Consider the following 18,915-nt stretch of genomic DNA (forward strand, 5'->3'; position numbering starts at 1 on the left):
AATCAGGTTCCTCATATTCGTAGAAGCACCATTCAGGATTGCGAGCAAACTTTGCACTCTGCACACTATGACATAGTCTTGCTGGTGATAGCACGGTAGTGAAAGAATGACAGGCTGAAGATTGCGAACAATTCTGAGAGGAACGCTTGAGGTTTTCTATTTTGAACTTCGAGATCTACGTATTATTATCGCAAGAACTTCCGCTTTCTCATAAATTGCCGACTAAATTTAGGAAAAAGTCTAGACGGCCACACTTAGTAAGAAAAGTGTGACACCTTCCCGTGGCGTCACATTTGCTTGTAGGCACTCCTTGCCGAAATGACGAAATTTCGACCACCCCGCCACCCAAACCAAGTTTATATAAATCCGCCCCTCAAAAAGCTTGCACGCTTGCAGTGCACTGAAAGCCGAGACCAGTAGTGTCATTATGCGATCCATTTCAACGAATTAAGATAGGACCACATAAATATTTTGGTCCCAGATAAATGCAACCACAACTAAATTTTGTGTATGACTACCTATAAAAATAGGATAGTCAATTAAAAGTTTTTTTATTAATGGAAGAGTGTAATTCATAGGAGTCTATGCTTTGCTTCATTTCTGGTTATTTAAACGATTGTAAAGCGCGTCGGACGAATCTATACAGTGTAAACACCCAGAGAGCCACACTGCCATGAAAACAGCTGCAGTGGGTCTGCGGTGTGATTCATCGGAGAAAAGGGAACGAGGCAACGTTTCTTCTCGTATATAAAAGGTGTTCGAGAGAAACACCAAAAATGGAGGCCCGCGTGCTTTTTCCATACAGTTATGAAAACAGGTGTAAAGGAACGCCACTGCTAGGCTTCGGAGAGAACGAGTAAAAGCATATGAAACGGCAAAAGAGGGGAAATGACGGCCATAAAACATAGCCGGCACTCTTCGAGAACGGGCGCTGACAAACGCCAGGACTCTCCTTAATGACCAGCGAGTCAGCGACTTAACAGGGAGGGATCCAAGGGGACCGACAACGAGCAGAACCTGCTTTCGAAGCGGCCGCCACACTACACTTTCAAACCCAGCGCCCGGCCAATAACACAAAGCAAAGTAAAACCAAATACACGGTGCAGTATGTTCGTATACCGCGACCAAATACAATATCCCTGTTTTCTGAAAAGGCATACCCGCCGCGGTGGCTCAGTGGTCAAGGCGCTCGGCTACTGATCCGGAGTTCCCGGGTTCGAACCTGACCGCGGCGGCTGCGTTTCGATGGTGGCGAAACGCTAAGGCGCCCGTGTTCTGTGCGACGCCAGTGCACGTTAAAGATCCCCAGGTGGTCGAAATTATTCCGGAGCCCTCCACTACGGCACCTCTTTCTTCCTTTCTTCTTTCACACCCTGCTTTATTCCTTACCTTACGGCGTGGTCCAGGTGTCCAACGACATATGAGACAGATACTGTGCCATTTCCTGTCCGCCAAAAGCAATTATTATTATTATTAAAAGGCATTTGCTCGGGAGCTTTGTCATTCCCTCCCCCCCCCCCCCCCCCGCGCACACATTGCCGCCGTCATCGTCGCATTGAGTGCTACTGCGACGCAACTCCTCAGTCGAACCGTGAGTGATGGCTGCGTCAATGGCGAAAACGTAGGGGAAAGCGCCGCACGCCAGAGGCGGCGGTGCGCTCAGCCAAAAGGGTAAAAGCAGCACCGCTTCCACGCTTAGGGTCACACCTGCGAAGTGCCGTGCCCGGGCACGCGTCGTTCCGCCGTTTACGAACGACGCCATCGTTATCTCTGCTGAAGGGCGACCTATGTTGCAGACATAACAGCGGCACCGGCGAGCATGTGTTTCGAGCCGTCTTGAGATGGGTGTCCGTTTCTTTGATCTCTAGAGAGATAGCTACTCGGAGACAGACAGTGCACAGGGCCTCTTAATTGTTTTCGCCTTCGTCGTTCGCTATAATCAGGATACGTTCGTACGCCGGCCACCGAACCGGCAACCATTGTGAATGTGCATTTGGCTGAGTGCCCCTCCGGCCTGAGAGGCCTCGCCACAGCGGCGGCAGCGAGTAAAAGATTCCGATCATCTTCCCACAAGAGGAGTCGGCCGACACGGCCACGTGTTTCCCAGCACGTGCATCTTATTTGTACAATGAGAAACCCGTTGGGTGGATCCTTGACAGGCTCTTCTCCGGAACAGTGGCGCCGCTCTATCTTCTGCGGGGTAGGCGTCGTACACTAGTAAAAATGAATGTAGCCCAAACAAGCATCGGCCTTACAAATACATTAAAACATTGAATTAATGTTCGACCAATCAAAAAGTAACGTTGCTATTATGTTTTGGTGCTACCAGGAAAATTCACAAATTGTTATCAACAAAGTCAGGGAACGAGAAAAATGATAGGAGAAAACATGGAAAGGAAGGAAAAACATATATTCCAAACTGGATGAGGAAATTGCTGTATACCTCGCACTAAAAAATCGTAAGCTACTGCCCGCCACATCTTTGCACCATGTCCACTGATATTGACCTCATGTAGGGCCGAAACATTATAACAATTTTACTTTTATTGCTTTAGCCAAGAGTTAATTGTAAGTTGTTGGTGTAATTTTTCTAATATTTTCTGCAATGTATATATTTAACGATTTTATATGACTATATAAAACAGTAAAAAATAAATGCAACATTCTCGAAAATGTTATAGCAACCTCCCATGAGCATGCGGGTCCACCAGTTGTAGCGGTACACAAGTTGGCACTTTTCAAAGACGAACTACGGGGGCGGCACTTGAGCTCCACACACAGCACAGCATGTAAATCATATATTCGCCTCCAAACGGGTACTATCGTGTCAAGACTATACACCCGTTACCAACAGGTGGCTGGTGAGTAATAATGACGAATGGGTAGTAAAGAAAACTTCCTAACAAAATATTGGAGCTGTGCGCAGAATGTATGACAGGCACAATATAAATTATTTAGTTGCAACATACAGCTAGTCGAATATGATATTTACTGTAGGAACAGTGATAAAAGGTCTGGGACAAACATATTGCACTTTTGTTTATAATTATTATTCCAACATTGTAATAAAATTTAGAGGACTATATTAAAACAATGTTCATTTGCAACAATAAGCTAAGTTTTGGCACAACATATGTGGGGACCTGCCCTGCAGCCCCCTGAGTTTGTTTTCCCGCGAGGCACCGTGCAGCGGCAGTCTCACCTCGAGGCTGAGCGCATTCACTTGTCAGTTACATTAACTGGCAAGAGAGGGCGCCAGCATCGCTGCGCGGGAGACTGCCAAAGCCCGCGCGCGGGAGGGGGGCATGGGGGCTTCGGCTGGGATCGTCGGCGCGGGCGGACGTGTCGCTCGCGGCTCCGCACTTAGCCGGCGGGGCGAGGAAGCGACGGGGAGACAGGCTCTCGTACTTGTCCCGTCCTGCCTTCGGAGTATATATCCCTTGCCCTAGCGCGGGTGAACATTCGCTCGGAACCTTGCTGGTGAGTCGGACGTCCTCGATTCATTAGCGTACCTTGTTGCTAGCTGGCGTTATCGTTGCTGTAGCAATAAATGCCTGTTTGTGTCAGCCAATGTGTCAGCCAATGCGGCATGCTTTCTTGAGTGCGAGTTGTATTGCGCTGCAGCATGTTTGAACTTTTCGACATGCTCAGCACATTTTTTCTCCCTGGAGATTCTTCGCGAGAATCACTTGGTCCGCATCGAGGGAGCGCGAGGCCTAGCGCCCGCGGAGTCGCCGAGCCCGAAGCGAGTGAGTACGGAAGCCGCGTGGGTAGTCTGAGTTTCTGTATATATTTTCTCTACTGTCTCTTTTTCGACTCTGGGAGTCGCGGCTCCGGGAGCCGGGTGGCCTGGGGCCACGGGTGCCGCTACGAGCTCGCTGGTATTGCAGCTCGGCACCGGGCGCTCCGACACCGTCCGATACGTTGGGCGCCGACCGCTCAGAAGTTGCTTTGTGCAGTGAGCGAGGTAGGACCACCCCACAAAGCTGACGTCTCCTCGCGGCTGCGCGCACATAACCCGTTTCGGCGTCTTTGTTGTGGTCACGGTCGTTGTCGGAAGGGTAGTTAGGCCTGAGGCTTTTCGGAGCTGCCTGCACCAAGTTAAAAAAGACACAACCACCGGACCATGTCGTTGAGAGGGGGCGCACTTTGCTGCCCGCCCGTTTTTTTTGTACCCTCGCACGAACTGAGCAGTGTCGTTCAACTCAAGAAAGGGTTTTCTTGACTCGAACTTTGCGTTTGCACAACCACCGACACGTTTTGCTAGCGAGTTAGACATTGTGCCACGAGGCCCTTGCGGATGCCGTTTCCCCTCCCGTGACCTACGTTAAAGGCACGCCATTTCGGCAATTTTGCGGATCCGGTGGAGCCACCCAGGCTTGCTGTCCGGTGCACATCGTCTTGCTGCCACCTGCTGCGACGGAGCGGCCTGTATCCTGTTCGCCGCATCCATCCGGGGCAGCTGTGGCGAGACCAGTCAGCAGTCACCTCCGGCTGCTGCTGCCCTGGCGACTACTGCAGGATCCTCGCCTGCAGTTTTCCCACCGGCCTTCGATTCGCGGGCATGCGGACACGGTAGTCCGCGGGCCATGCGAGTCGTCCCAGCGGAGACCTTCACGCCGCCTTCGGAATACAGCGGAAGTCTGCGTGGACGCTGTCGGCGTGACCTCCGCTGCAAGACGTGCCTCAAGGACATGAAGACCAGGAGACTCCTCCCTAGCTTGTACTTTCAGGCGCGTGGGTCTATTTAAGGTTGGGGGGATGTGGGGACCTGCCCTGCAGCCCCCTGAGTTTGCTTTCCCGCGAGGCACCGTGCAGCGGCAGTCTCACCTCGAGGCTGAGCGCATTCCCTTGTCAGTTACATTAACTGGCAAGAGAGGGCGCCAGCATCGCGGCGCGGGAGACTACCAAAGCCCGCGCGCGGGAGAGGGGGCATGGGGGCTTCGGCTGGGATCGTCGGCGCGGGCGGACCTATCGCTCGCGGCTCCGCTCTTCGCCGGCGGGGCGAGGAAGCGACGGGGAGACAAGCTCCCGTACTCGTCCCGTCCGGCCTTCGGAGTATATATCCCTTGCCCTAGCGCGGGCGAACATTCGCTCGGAACCTTGCTGGTGAGTCGGACGTCCTCGATTCATTAGCGTACCTTGTTGCTAGTTGGCGTTATCGTTGCTGTAGCAATAAATGCCTCTTTGTGTCAGCCAATGTGTCGTTTTTTGTTCCCTCAGAGCAAGGTCCGCCGTGGTTGGCGTGCGCTCGGTAGCGTACGCGATCATGGGGTGGGGTCCGGGCGGCTTTGAACCGTGTCAGCCGCGATTTAGTGGAGAGGACGTACTTGTCTCCCCAAGCCAAACCCCACACATAACATTGTATGATAATTTTAGCACTATATATTAACATTAAAAAGTCACCATATCAAAATAATGTTTGCTCTCAATGTTGAATTAACTAATGCTTTCTTTATAACACATAATGTTACTTAATAATGTTCAACATTAATGTAACATTCCTGTGGCATTTAACGTTACTGCCATTATTTTAATGTTCGGTGTGACCCGCGACCCATCCACCTCGTATGAACGCTATTGTAATCTAGCGCCCTATATATGGTGTCCTTTCCGTGCGTATATGTTTGTTTTTGTTAGTGCCTCCTTTACATTTTGTGACCGGAGCCTCGATCGGCGCCGTGGTTCAGCAGGTAGTGCTCTCGACTGCTGAGGCCAAGTACGCAGGTGCGATCCCGGCCGATGCGGCCACGTTTCGGTGGAGGCGAAATGCAGAAGGCGCCCATGTACTGTGCGATGTCAGTGCACGGTAAAGAGACCCAGGTGGTCGACATTATCCGGAGCTCTCTACTACTGCGTCCCTCATAGCCAGAGTTGTTTTGGGACTCTAAACACCATAAAAACACACAAAACAAATTTTAAGACCGGAGTGGCGAATGTCCCTTCCCCTCGAAAGTCGCGCGCGGCGTTCCTTTTACCCGCAAAGTGCGCACTCGGAGATATTGCAGTAAGCCCTTGTACGTGTGCACGCCTCCGTGTTTGAGCTTCGGTGCTGCGCATGCGCCGCGCCTTTACTCGAAATGCAACTTTCAATTAGCGTTTTTATGGAGGAAAAACGCTAAGGCGCCCGTGTGCTGTGCGATGTCAGTGCACGTTAAAGATCCTCAGGTGGTCGAAATTATTCCGGAGCCCTCCACTACGGCACCTACTTCTTCCTTTCTTCCTTCACTCCCTCTCTTATCCCTTCCCTTAAGGCGCGGTTCAGGTGTCCAACGATATATGAGACAGATACTGCGCCATTTCCTTTCCCCAAAAACCAATTATTATTATTATTATTATTATTTTCTCCTTCTTTCCCTCCCTCCTTTATCCCTTCCGTTAAGGCGCGGTACTGGTGTCCACCGAGATGTGTGAGACGGTTAAGGCGCGCTCACACTAGCGGGAAGCTTCCCGCAGCGGCACAGCGTCAACGTCGACGCTGCCTCGCAGCTCCTCGGAATGACGCTCACACTGCGCGCGTTTTCTCGCTGCGGTTGTCTTGGAATGTAGAGAGAGGAGGCGCTGAGGGAGGTCCCGAACGAGCAGAAAGAGAAGGAAAAAGTCACGTGACACCAGAGAAGACTGGAAAGCGCGCCCTTTTCTCGCGTCGTCGTCTTGATCGTCTGCTAGCTCTCCTCCCGTCGCCCTTTGGGACCGACGTCACAGTTCACGGTCGGCGCCCAATGGCTGTTCTCGTCAGCGGCACGGGAAAAATAGGTACCGGACCCATCGCTCTGCGGGACGGCACAGGAGGCTGTCTGCGGGAGAAAAACCGGCTTGTGCGGGAAGTGGCGCGTGGAAAACGTCCTGCGTTGCGCGTTTTCCCGCTAATGTGAGCGCGCCTTTACTGTGCTTTGCGCGCTCGCCGCGCCATATGGCATGACGTCACACCGCGCGGCTCGCCACCGTTTGGTATGACGTCACACCGCGTTCCTCGTCGTTGCGCAAGCCTCCGCTCGCTTCGCCAGCTGCGTCGCACGCCTGATAACATGCCGGTGGTGGTGGAAACTATTACACACAGGGGAGTTTAGGGCGCGCAGGCCCTTGGGCCCCCGCACGGCCCCACTGCACTCAAACGTTCATGTCCCGGAGGCTCATGACGCTGGCAGCCCGGCCTGCGGCGATGGCTTGCTTGGCCGGGTCCTCGGAGCGCAGTAGGGTCTCCCAAGCCTCCCAAGTGGTAAGGTGCTCCAGGCCCCGCGAGAGAGGATCCGACGGGCAGAGGAAAAGGATATGATCGAGAGTGGCTTTCGGGTGGTGGCAGAGGGTACAGGAGGGGTTTGTGTGGACTTGGTGATAGCGCGAGCGTATATAAGGGGAGGGTAAGGTGCGTGTTTGGAGCCGTCTTCAAAGTGTCGGATGATAATTGTCGAGGGAGGGATGGGGTGGGGGGTACAGCCGACTCTCGGCTTTGCAGGCCTGCGTCAGTTCACTGAAGGAATGCATGCGCTCCTGTGAGAACCCAGATCGGAGGACGCCGGTGCCCGGTTCAGAGAACCTCGGGCTAAAGCGTTGGCAGCCTCGTTTCCGGGATTCCCGGAGTGAGCAGGCACCCATATGAGCTCCATGTGGCGGGGCGGGTGTGCAGCGAGGGAGTTCAGTATACGAAATGCAGGGACGTGAACTCACCCGCAGGCGAAATTTAGTATGGCAGTTTTAGAGTCCGATAGTATATACCGGGCCTCCGTGCTCGTGATGGCTAATAGCGGCTTCTTCAGCCTCCTCTGAAGTGGCAGTGGGGGATATGTGAAGGGTGGCAATCGGTTGTAGGGAGGGGTTCGTGATGGCTACAACCGCGTCCTCGCCTGTGCATGCGGCATCCACCCACACGGCATCCGGTTCCATGCCATGGTGTTTGTGGAGCGCCCGTGCGCGAGCTCTGCGGCGGGGTTCGTGGTAGGTGAGTGCATGTTTTTGGGGAAGGGTTTAATAAGTAGTTCGCGGTGAATGTGGTGGGGGACCTGGAGCTGTGTGAGATCAGTGGCTGGTATCCTGATGCTGAGGGTGCGTAGGATGTGTCTGCCGGTGGTGGTTCTCGCGGGACGTATGTATTGTGTCTGTCGGTGGGCCTCGATAAGCTCACCTGTCGTGTTGTGTAGGCCTAGCTGGAGTTTTTTGGTTGAGGTATTTAGGGGTATGTGTAGGGCTGTCTTAAATGCTGTTCGGATCATGGCATGCAGGGTGGAGATTTATGTACCGTGGAGTTTCAGGTAGGGGAGCGTGAAGAGAAAGCGGCTGAGGACGAAGGCATGAATGAGACGATATAGGTCATGCTCCTTCATGCCCCGGTGATGTCCAGAAACTCGGCGGATTATGTGGGACATCGACACCGCCGTCTGCTTGAGTTTCTGGATGGTGAGAGTGTTTTTACTGTTGTTCTGGATGTGGATGCCCAGTACTCGGAGAGTGTGTACCTCCGGGATGTACCTGTTTTCCAGTTTCACGGTTATGGGGGCTGTTGGGAAGTTTCGGGTTGTGGGGCGGAGTATGAGAAGCTGCGACTTCTCCGGAGAGCATGAGAGTCCGATACTCCGCGCATGTGTTTGGGTGAGGGTAACTGCCGACTGCAGAGTAGTCTCTACGTTTCCATCACTGCCATGGGTGGTCCATAGAGGATATCATCAGCATAGAGTGTATCCCGAAGGTGAGGGATGGTTTGTAGTTTGCGGGCAAGGGGGATGAGTGTGACATTCAAGAGGAAAGGGGAGAGGACAGATCCCTGGGGGGTGCCAACCCCACTAAGGGTGTATGGGCGGGATGTGTGGGGACCGAAGTGAATTTCGGCCGTGCGGTTAGTAAGGAATGCTTGAATATTGAATATAGGTGTACGTACATTCACCTATGTTCCAAGAAGGAGAGCGCCGCCATGATCGCTTTATGATCTAGGCGATCAAAGGCCTTGGAGAGATCCAAGGCGAGGACAGCTTTAGTGTGGCCCGGTATGAGGAGTCAAAATATCCTGTGTGAGCTGGAGCATGGCATCCTGTGCCAACCGGTGGGGATGGAAGCCCAACATGCTGTGCGGGTAGAGGTCTTGCTCCGTCATGTGTTGGGTGAGTCGGGCGAGTGCGACATGCTCCAAAAGCTTGCCCAGACATGATGTTAGTGAGATGGGACGAAAATTTGCAGGTGTAAGGGGTTTGTGGGGCTTGGGTATAAACAAGATTTTGGCGTGACGCCAGGATTGCGGAAGGACGCCCTCCTCCAGCATGCTATTGGAGATATGGTCAACTCCTGGAGCGGAGTTAGAGCGGAGAGTCAGGGGGGCTGCTCTGACTTCTGCTTCCGTAATCTCCGCGTCGAGATTGGCATTCGGGGTGCCGGCATAGGGGGCAGGGGGTTTTAGGTACCGGGGGTTGTATGTGTGTTTCTAAGTATGTCGATGAGTGCGTCGGGAGAAAGGTTGGTCTTGTGTATAAGATGTGTGACGTGGTGTTGTGTGGCTGTTTTGGATTGTGTGGGATCAACTAAGTGACGGAGGTGTTGCCAACTGCGTTTGGAGGACAGATTGCAAGCCGTATTGTCGCAAATCTGTCCCCAGTTGGATCGGCAGAGCTCCTCAGAGTGCTCAGTAATTTGTGTTTGCAGTGCGGCTAGCCGCTTTTTAAGGGTCCGATTGAGCTTTTGCCCTTTCCAGCGCTTTAGGATGCTATGGTGGGCCTCCCATAGGTGGGCCAGGCGAGTGTCGAGGGTGGGAGTATCTGGTGTGGTGTCAAGCGTTCGAGTGCGTGCGCGGAGACATCGGTCATGAGTGATGCCACCCACTGGTCGATGTCTGTAATGGGAGCGCCAGGAAGGGCCGCCCGTGCGGCGCGGACCGCATTCCAGTTGGTGAGTTTGTGCGTTAGGTGAAGGGTCGTTCTTTGTTTGTACGGTATTGTGACGAAGAGGATGTAATGATCGCTCCCTAATGTGTGATGTGTTGTGTTCCACGTAATACCCGCAAGGTTGCGGCTCAGTGTCAAGTCCGGGCTGGTGTCCGCACTGACACTGTTGAAAATTCTCGTGGGAGTGTTAAAGTTGTTGTGTATTGTGAGGTGGAGCTGTTGTATCAAAAACCAGAGTCGCCTTCCTCGTCCCGTGTTGGTACGGTAGCCCCAGTCAGTACGCTGACTGTTGAAGTCCCCTCCGATAATCAATGGATGCTTGCCTGCAATACGGTGGAGATCACGCAGTAGCGTTTCCAATGAAGCCATCGGATGAGACGGTCTGTGGTATACATTTGCAATAAAAATAGATGGTGTGGAGTGTGCATCTGGTATTATTTCTGTGACCAGGCAGGGCGTCTCGGAGGTGATATGACGCGTTTGGTATGCAATGGAGCGATGTATGAGCGTAGAAGCCCTGGGTGTATTCGTTGCGTCCGAGTGAGCGGATGTGTAGCTGGGAAGTGTGGCAGGGGCATGTGTGTCCTGGAGAAGGAGGACGTGGGAAGTGTGGGGAGGAGGAGTTGGAGAGGTGCGCGCTTGCCCCGGAAGCGGCGGCAGTTCCATTGCAGATTTGATAAGGAATTAGGTTGTCGCCCCGCCATACTGTAGCTTGGGTAGGTGGGTTGGGTAAGGGGTTCTGTGGTGTGGGTGTGCGGGATTGATGGGAGGATTGGGTAGGTGCAGCGAGGGAAGGGCCTGCTCTATTGTTTGGAGGCGGGTGTCGTACCGTGCAAGGCTCATCTCAAGGGTGTGCACCATGCGCATAAATGCCGCTTCAATTTGTTGCTCGAAGCGTTGGGACAGGTGGTCGATGAGGTGATTGAATTTTGCCTCTAGATGCGCGTTCATTTCGGTGAGTTTAGCGTCCATGCGGGTCTCTAGGGATTGAAGGTCGGTCGGGGTGACGGGTGGTTGCTCTGTTGTGCGTTTTTTCTTGGGTGGGGGTGAGGTGGTGGTTTGGGAGTCCGATTGTTTCATGTTTTCAGTGGGTGTTTAAGGTAGCAGCGTGGGTTGCGTGGAAGGGACTATTGTCGGAAGCGGTAGAGGGGTGGAGGTGGGGGTCTTGATGAGAGAGGTAAGACGACTCACCTCCTTTCGCAGGGCCTGTAGCTCCCGGTCACGGGGGTCCACCTGTGTGGGTGGGGGGGTTGAGGGCTTGCTGGTACCTTTGAGCCTGTTGCCTGCTACTCTGTCTGCCCAGGAAAGCTGTGGAGGCTGTTCGTCCTGGCGGCGACGAGACTATGAGCGAGACTTGCTGGAGCGACGAACGCTGGCGCGGTCCGCGTCTCGCTCCGGTGTGCGGGAGGTATGCTGTTGCGGTGAAGCGGGCGGTGAGCGGCGTCCCCTCGCTTTGCAACGTTTAGTACCCGTCATGTGGGCGCCTCCACAGAGTATGCAGGCTGGGGTGCATGTCGGGGTGTCCTTTCGGGGGTGCGGAATACCGCATCTTGAACAGCTGTGCGTACGCTGAAGGGTACACACATCCGCGCGATGCCCTGGTTTTTGTGCAAGCGTCCAGGTGTCCTCTATATAAAGTGCAGCTGTGGAGTCCGCCTCCGTAAGAAACAGTTCGGGGCATCGGAACCGCCCGCAAGGTGATGAGAATCGAACGGGTCTGCCCCATGCGGCGTGCATCAATGATGGGGACGCCAGGGTTGCCCGTGATGAAGTCTTCCAGAATCTCTGCTGGGGTTTCTTCCCGGTAGGCGGTAGTGATTACTCTTACTGCACCATCCGGGGGGCGGCGATGTAGGGGGTGACGGTGAAGGCTTGGGTTCTAATAGAGATTTGTTTGATGGCGACCAGGCGTAGGGCGTCGGCTTGATGCGGGGTACTCATCGTGCAGGTGTTGTGGAGGGTGTGGATACGCAAGTTGGTGGCGTCTGGGGCTTGGAGGTTCTTGGCTGCAGTTATCAGGGCCAGGCGAAGCTGGCGCGGTTTAAGGTCGTTTAAGTTAAGTCCCCCGTTTGAACGAAACACTATCTTGTAGACATCCTAGCTCAGGCAACCGCGGCTGGCGTTGCGACCTTTGCGCCGCGAGACACGTCGCGCTCAGCTGGGACGCTTGGTGTACGGAATTTGCAGGTCGTGAGTCGCTGGTGGCGTTCGCCTGGTCCTGGATTTTCTGTGCTCCTTTCTGACGGGCGGGTAAGCTCAGGATATGGTCCCAGTCCCTGGGATCGTAGTCCTTTGGGTTGATGGTCTCTCCAATCACTTGGACCTCCATAATGTCGACGTTGGGGAAGTAGAAGCGGCTTAGGCTTAGCGCACAGTGGCGCGAGGCCTAGTGCGGCAGCTGATCGGCAAAGGGTGGTTTTCGGCCCGTGGGCACACTTAGGGGGGACCGACGGCCACAAAATTTGAACAGATGGTAGCGCTCACCTTTACGAACGGTGCAGTGAAGAGATGGGCGCTGTGTGGGTCGAAATTCGGACGAAATCGCCGTGCTTGTACAGAGCCGATGCGAAGCGCGTTCGCTCTCTCCGGCCCCCTAGCGGTCTCCACCAACTTACCGGAGGATTCAAAAGGAGAGCTCGCATGCGCCGCAACCACAGTTGTGTCGTCTTTAATGAGACAATAACATCGCCAGACAACCAGACTAACCTGGGCTTGCAATAAAGATTAACCTAGGCTAACCATGCTATGCCTTAGCTTTCGCTGCGTACATCCTGGCATAGCCGAGCTAAGCCATTAAACCGCAGCGTTCATTGGGTGACCAACCTTTCGCGATCAACCATTAATTTAACCGCCACCTGCCAGGGTAGGCGCGTTGTCATATATCCAGTGTGCGGAACGCACTCAACGTTACAGGCCAAGCCGCGTCAACTTACCCGATACACTGCAGCTTCCGCCCTCTAACCAGAATATCAGCAGTAGTTGAACCGCAGCTAAATTTTTGTTTTCAAAGTACGCGTTCAACTGTTTTTTCCAATAAATGTGTATATATTTTCTCACACTATCAATCACGAGGAACTCCATAGCCAGCTTTGTCTCGCGCGGCCCCGAATGATGTACATCCGACGCTTCTTCAAGCGTCAGCAGTTGCCTGATGAAGCGTTATCCAACTGCGCCCCTGAAAATTCTGGTGTGGCATGTGACAACAGTTTAGCATGTGACCAGAGTGATGCTAGCTTTCATCACCGGACAGTAGCTGATGTCGCCGACTCCATGGAAGGGACACCGCCAACTGTTTTATTTTATTGCGAAGCAATAGTACTTTAGGTCGCACTTCAGCCCGTTCCGTGGCGAGGCGGTGGTAGGCACCATTGACATTCAGCGTGACCTCACTGCGTGACGTCACACCATGTGACCTAGAGTGACGTAACACCAGCTGTGTAAAAACTGGGCCCCATCTCACGCCGTCGCGAGGCGAGGCGGTAGCCTCCAACGGCGGCCTAACTCCCGCTCCTCTCACCAGGGGCGCTACGGTCGGTGTGACGGCACACCAGCTGTGTAAAAACGGAGCCCCATCTCACGCCGTCGCGAGGCGAGGTGGTAGCCACCAACGGCGGCCTAACTCCCGCTCCTCTCACCACGGGCGCTACGGTCAGAGTGACGTCACACCAGCTGTATAAAACAGCTCCGCTCCTCTCGCCAAACGTCAAGGCAGTCATACAGCCAGACGTTACGATGGTGCCTACGAACAAGGCAGCTCGGCAGAATGCAGAGGAAGTATCAGCGAGCTACGGAGACGGAAGAACGAGAAGAACGACTTTCTAAGCGGCGTGCCCAGTATGCAGTTCGGCGACAACGTGCAACCTCCTCTGTGGAAACAGCAGAAGCAAAGGAAGAAATTATGAGTTTGCCCGACAGTTAGTCTCCTTCTACTAGTTCAGAACGCTGGAACGCGACTAAACGGCAGAGGCGTGTCCAAGAAACCCCGGAACAGCGGCAGCAGCGGCTCGAGAAGGAACGTGCGTTTTGAGAGAAGGAAAAGGAAAAGCGAAGAAAACAGCGTGCAGAAGAAACACCCCAGCAGAGACAAGAGCGTTCGAAGAAAAGAAAGGAGAAATCTCTCACCAAGGCTGGCCCGACTCAACCCGAAGGACACATTGCAGTAGAACGACGTGAAGAACATGGGAGAAGAACAAAGGAGTTTGAGACGGCAACGCGTGAATTCATCAGACGCTTTACTAACAACCCGTTCGGCTATGCTTCGCAATCACCAGGCTTAACCAAGCTAAGCCACGGCCGTTTTTTTATTGGTTTTGGGGGAAAGGAGAGAGAGAGAGAAATTGTTGCCAGGAAGAAAGAAAAGGAAAGTGCACAGGCCTGCCCACCGGCTCAAGCCGAGCCACAATCGCTACCACGTGCAGATAGTAGGAGAGTTGAAAGATGGGATAGAAAGACAGGATAGTAAAGACGCGCTAAAGACATGGCCGATCCCGGAGGCAGTGCAATACCGGGCCAACCGGTGGCGGGAGTGAAGCATCCTTCAAACTCTCCGCCACATTTCCAAAAATAAGTCCAATTGGACCCGTAACAGATACTCTACGGGGTCCGGAAAGGAAAGGGCGCAGTATCTGTCTCATATATCGTTGGACACCTGAACCGCGCCGTAAGGGAAGAGATAAAGGAGAGAGTGAAGGAAGAAAGAGGTGCTGTAGTGGAGGGCTCCGGAATAATTTCGACCACCTGGGGATCTTTAACGTGCACTTACATCGCACAGCACACGGGCGCCTTCGCGTTTTGCCTCCATAGAAATGCAGCCGCCGCGGCTGCCGCCGCCAACTGAGAGGTCCAGTGACCTAGCAGGCCGAGATTATTCCCTTTCTCCTTTCTTAGGATTGAAGTCCGGATTTGACAAGAGAGATGCAGCCTTCATCACGGGATAGTAGCCGATGTCGTGGAACACCACCAACAGCGAGCTCCAGTCATGCAGTTAGCCGAGACGACGCCCTTTCTGGTTGCTTGGGATTGAAGTCCAGAGACAACAGCAAAAAACAACTTGCCACAAGAATATGACTTAGGGGAGTTTCTAGGCAAAGCTAAACTCACTGGCATCCCAGACTTTTTGGAATTACGTCTTCTTACTAAGCCATATGGTCGCCAAATGTTACATACGACTTTAAGAAGGGTGTAACACCTGGAAAGAGGCCTTTATGCCAAAAATGGCTGGGAGATTACGCCCCTTGGCTTGCGTACTCAGCGACAACGAAAGGCGCCCTTTGTCGTTTTTGCGTCACTTTTCCTCCGCGTGTTCACCGGGGTACTCGCAAGGTAGTTTTATCATGAGCGCTTTCAGTAACTACAGAAAAATGCACGAGGCGTGCAGGGATCACCTAAAATCCCATTGGCACCAGGCGGCAATGACGGCGTCACAGAACTTTATGGATGTGATGAAAGGCAAGCAGCTACCCGTTGTACAGCAGCTGAACAGAGCACTGCACGAGCAAGTTGAAAGGAATCGTGAGAAACTACTTCCAATAATTTCAACCATTGTCTTTTGCGTGACGCATGACTTGCCAATTCGCGGCAAGCAGTCCGGTAGTGGAGTCTTCAATGATCTTGACTTTCGGGTAGAAAGTGGAGATACTCGATTTCAGGAGCACTTCGCTTGTTCTGCTGGCAATGCTAAGTACATTTCCCAACAAACACAAAACCTCCTCAGAATCTCCAGAAATATCCCATCAGGACATTTGGAATGTCCCGAGGAGGTTCTCATTTTTCCCGAAGACGTCCAAAAAACGTCCCCACAACTAGCCGTGTCCAAAAAGTTGTGCGTCCCAGGGACAGCCCCAAAAGGTTAATGCTAGATTTCTCGGCTCTGGCTCAATAAAATTATTCCTTCTTTTTCATGCAGACTTCAGGCATCTAAGCGCACATATGTGCCAAATTTCAGGCACATGCTTACGTTACAGGTGGTGTAATACATCTGTCAACTCGCGTGAATGCTTGCTGGCTAGGTCATTCAGACTTACCTGTTTACATGAAATGTGCTTTAACAAGGTGAAAATTCGGGCGGGTTGGTGCATGATCTTGTGACGGGAGCAGCGCAGCACGAGACAAATAGAGAGGCGGGACACAACGCTGAATAACAACCAGATTTTTAATGCACGTTCGTCGAATATATATATATATATATATATATATATATATATATATATATATATATATATATATATATATATATATATAGTATGAGCACAATGCGTGACCCTCGTCTTCATCTGTGAATATTCATCATCTCGCATTTTCGTGTTTTGAGGAGTAGCCGCCATATTTGCCAGCGGCAATAAAGAGCTCGCTTGGTCCACAGTCTCACAAGTGGTGGAGGCTGCTCTCGATCCCGCGTCCTCTCCGTCGCCACACTGCAGCTCCGTTCCGGTCGTCACCTGGTCGGACAATCTCCGAAGATGGAAACCGTCGACCAACAACGCCGTGACGCTTCCGCAGGCCTTGCCGTTGCCTCAGCAGGTGTGCTACCCCTACCTGCTGATCCCTCCGCCCACAACCCTGACTCCAACGACCCCGCTGCTTCTGTCACCTGGACACCCGACATGGACTGTCACAACCCTTCAGCGCGAGCCTCCTACATTTGCGGGTCTCCGTGGGGATGACGTCGAGGACTGGCTCGATCAGTACGATCAGGTCAGTGCCTACAATCGCTGGGACTCTGCCATGAAGCTTCTCCACGTGCCATTCGATTTAACCGCCGTGGCTAAGACTTGGTTCGTCAACCATAAAGATACCATCCCGGACTGGGCCCACTTTACATCGCAACTACGGCAAATTTTTGGCACTGTTGGTGCCAGCCCGGCCATCTACAAACAAAAGTTAGATGCGCGTGCCCAGCTGCCCGGCGAATCTTACACGTCTTACATTGAAGATATCTTGAGCCTGTGTCGACGTGTCAACAGTGCCATGTCCGATTACGATCGGGTCCATCACATTCTTAAAGGCATCGGCTGCTTTGCTTTTACCACGCTGGCTGGCCAAAACCCTACCTCAGTCAACGATATCCGCACATGTCACCGTCTTGACGACCTCCAATCCCTCCGCTTGCAAGACGCCTGGGACCCCCGCCTTTCTACTGATGTGGACTTGCGCTCTCTCATCCGCTCCATCATCCGCGAGGAGCTGCACGGCTCCACCTTACCGCCGCTGGATTCCCATCAGCACCGGCCTCCGACCTCGCCATTGCGTGATCTAATCAAGCACGAGCTCGCTTCCGTCACTCGTCCCGCGGCGTCCGAACCATCTGCGCCTCTTTGTGCGCCCACGTATGCCCAGGTCGCTGCGTCTCCTGCTCCTACTGTCTATGCCTCACATTCGCCGCCCAGTACAGCCGACTGTCGCCTCCTTATCCCAGCGGCCCGCAATGTACCCAGCGGTTTGGCGGCCGCCTTCGCCTCGCCCTATCTGCTACTACTGCGGAATTCGTGGACATGTTGCCCGCGTTTGTCGTCGGCGTCATCGCGACGAGCGTAACCAGTTTGGTACCGTTCGCAACGACGAAACCTACTCATCGTGTGGTTACCGCCCTACTTTTGCCTCTAATACTCCTCATCGCGACGACACATACTCATCGTTTCCTTACCGGCCAACGTTTCACCCCAACGATCCTCCCTGCTTCTTCTCTTCATCGACCTCTCTCGGCCGCTCGCCGATTGTCCGCTCGTCGCGCCGCCGCCCCCCGTCACCGTTCCGGCGCTCTTCATCGCATCTACGTCCTGCCTCTCAGGCACCTGGTTGCAATACGGAATACTAAATTTTGCAGTTTCCGGAGGTAAAGCTGCACCACTCGCCCACCCTTCAATTCCTCCTACGCTGCCGTCGAACTTGTTAGCTGTTAATGTTGAAGGCAGTATTGTAGACGCATTGATTGACACTGGCGCCGCTGTTTCCGTCATCAGTTCTGCTTTGTGTTCTCATCTTCGTAAAGTGTGCACTCCTTACTGCGGTCCTTCTCTCCGTGCTGCTAATGAAGAATCCATGCATCCTTCCGGTCTGTGTACAGCACGCGTCTTATCAACAGCATCCTGCACCACATCGAGTTCGCTGTACTTCCATCCTGTGCTCACCCTCTCATCCTCGGCTGGGATTTCCTCCACTCCGCGCAAGCTGTCATTACATGTTGCCCTCCTACTCTGGAAGTTGCTGACTCCGACCCTTCTGACGCTCCTGCAATTCCATCTCATCACTTGATCAACACCGCGGACCATGTGCTTTATCCCGGCTCCGAAGATGTCATCTCAGTTGCTTCTGCCTACGTACATGCTGGGGACGTTTTCGCCACAGCCGTGCCACGTCTTCTCTCCAGGGGCATTCTCCTCGTCGCATCCCTTCTTCGCTTCGTCAATGGGACTGCCCTTCTGACTGCGCTCAATACTACGTCTGAGCCCATTCTTCTGCGCGCTGGTACTAAAGTGGCCTCTGTGTCTACCATTCAACCTGCCACCGTTCTTTCCTCGCCATCATCCGGTTTCGCCATTTCGTCCCATCCTTCTTCTCCGGCAGATATTTCCGCTACTATTAGCGACGATCTCACGCCTGCTCAGAATTGTTTGCCCTCTTGAACAAACATGCCGCTTCTTTCGATACGCAGTCGAAAATTTTGGGCCAAACATCGGCGGCTACGCATCGCATCCACACTGACGGTTCGCGCATCATTCGCCGCCGCCCGTATCGTAAGTCTTCTAGTGAACGAAAAATTATCCAAGATAATGTCACCGACATGCTCAAGCGCCGCATCATACGACCTTCTTCAAGTCCTTGGTCCTCACCAGTCGTGCTGGTACAAAAAAAAGATGGTTCCGTACGCTTTTGTGTCGACTATCGCGCCCTCAATAAGATCACTCGGAATGATGTTTATCCACTTCCTCGGATTGACGACGCCCTCGACTGTCTCCAAGGTGCTCAATTTTTCTCTAGTCTTGACCTCCGATCCGGCTACTGGCAAATCCCCATGCATGAAGAGGACAAAGAGAAGACAGCTTTCGCCACG

The 18,915-nt window shown here is 53.2% G+C and overlaps 1 protein-coding gene and 1 pseudogene across 1 annotated transcript in view; one reads left to right on the top strand and one right to left on the bottom strand.

Moving 5' to 3' along the window:
* LOC144099150 (uncharacterized) overlaps positions 1-18,915 on the top strand; it is a 271,400-nt gene that overhangs the window by 141,977 nt on the left and 110,508 nt on the right. The window lies entirely within an intron of this gene.
* LOC144099674 (U2 spliceosomal RNA) lies at positions 14,338-14,479 on the bottom strand (annotated as a pseudogene).

The sequence above is a fragment of the Amblyomma americanum genome, chromosome 7, assembly GCF_052857255.1.
Source record: "Amblyomma americanum isolate KBUSLIRL-KWMA chromosome 7, ASM5285725v1, whole genome shotgun sequence".
Classification (NCBI taxonomy): Eukaryota; Metazoa; Arthropoda; class Arachnida; order Ixodida; family Ixodidae; genus Amblyomma; species Amblyomma americanum.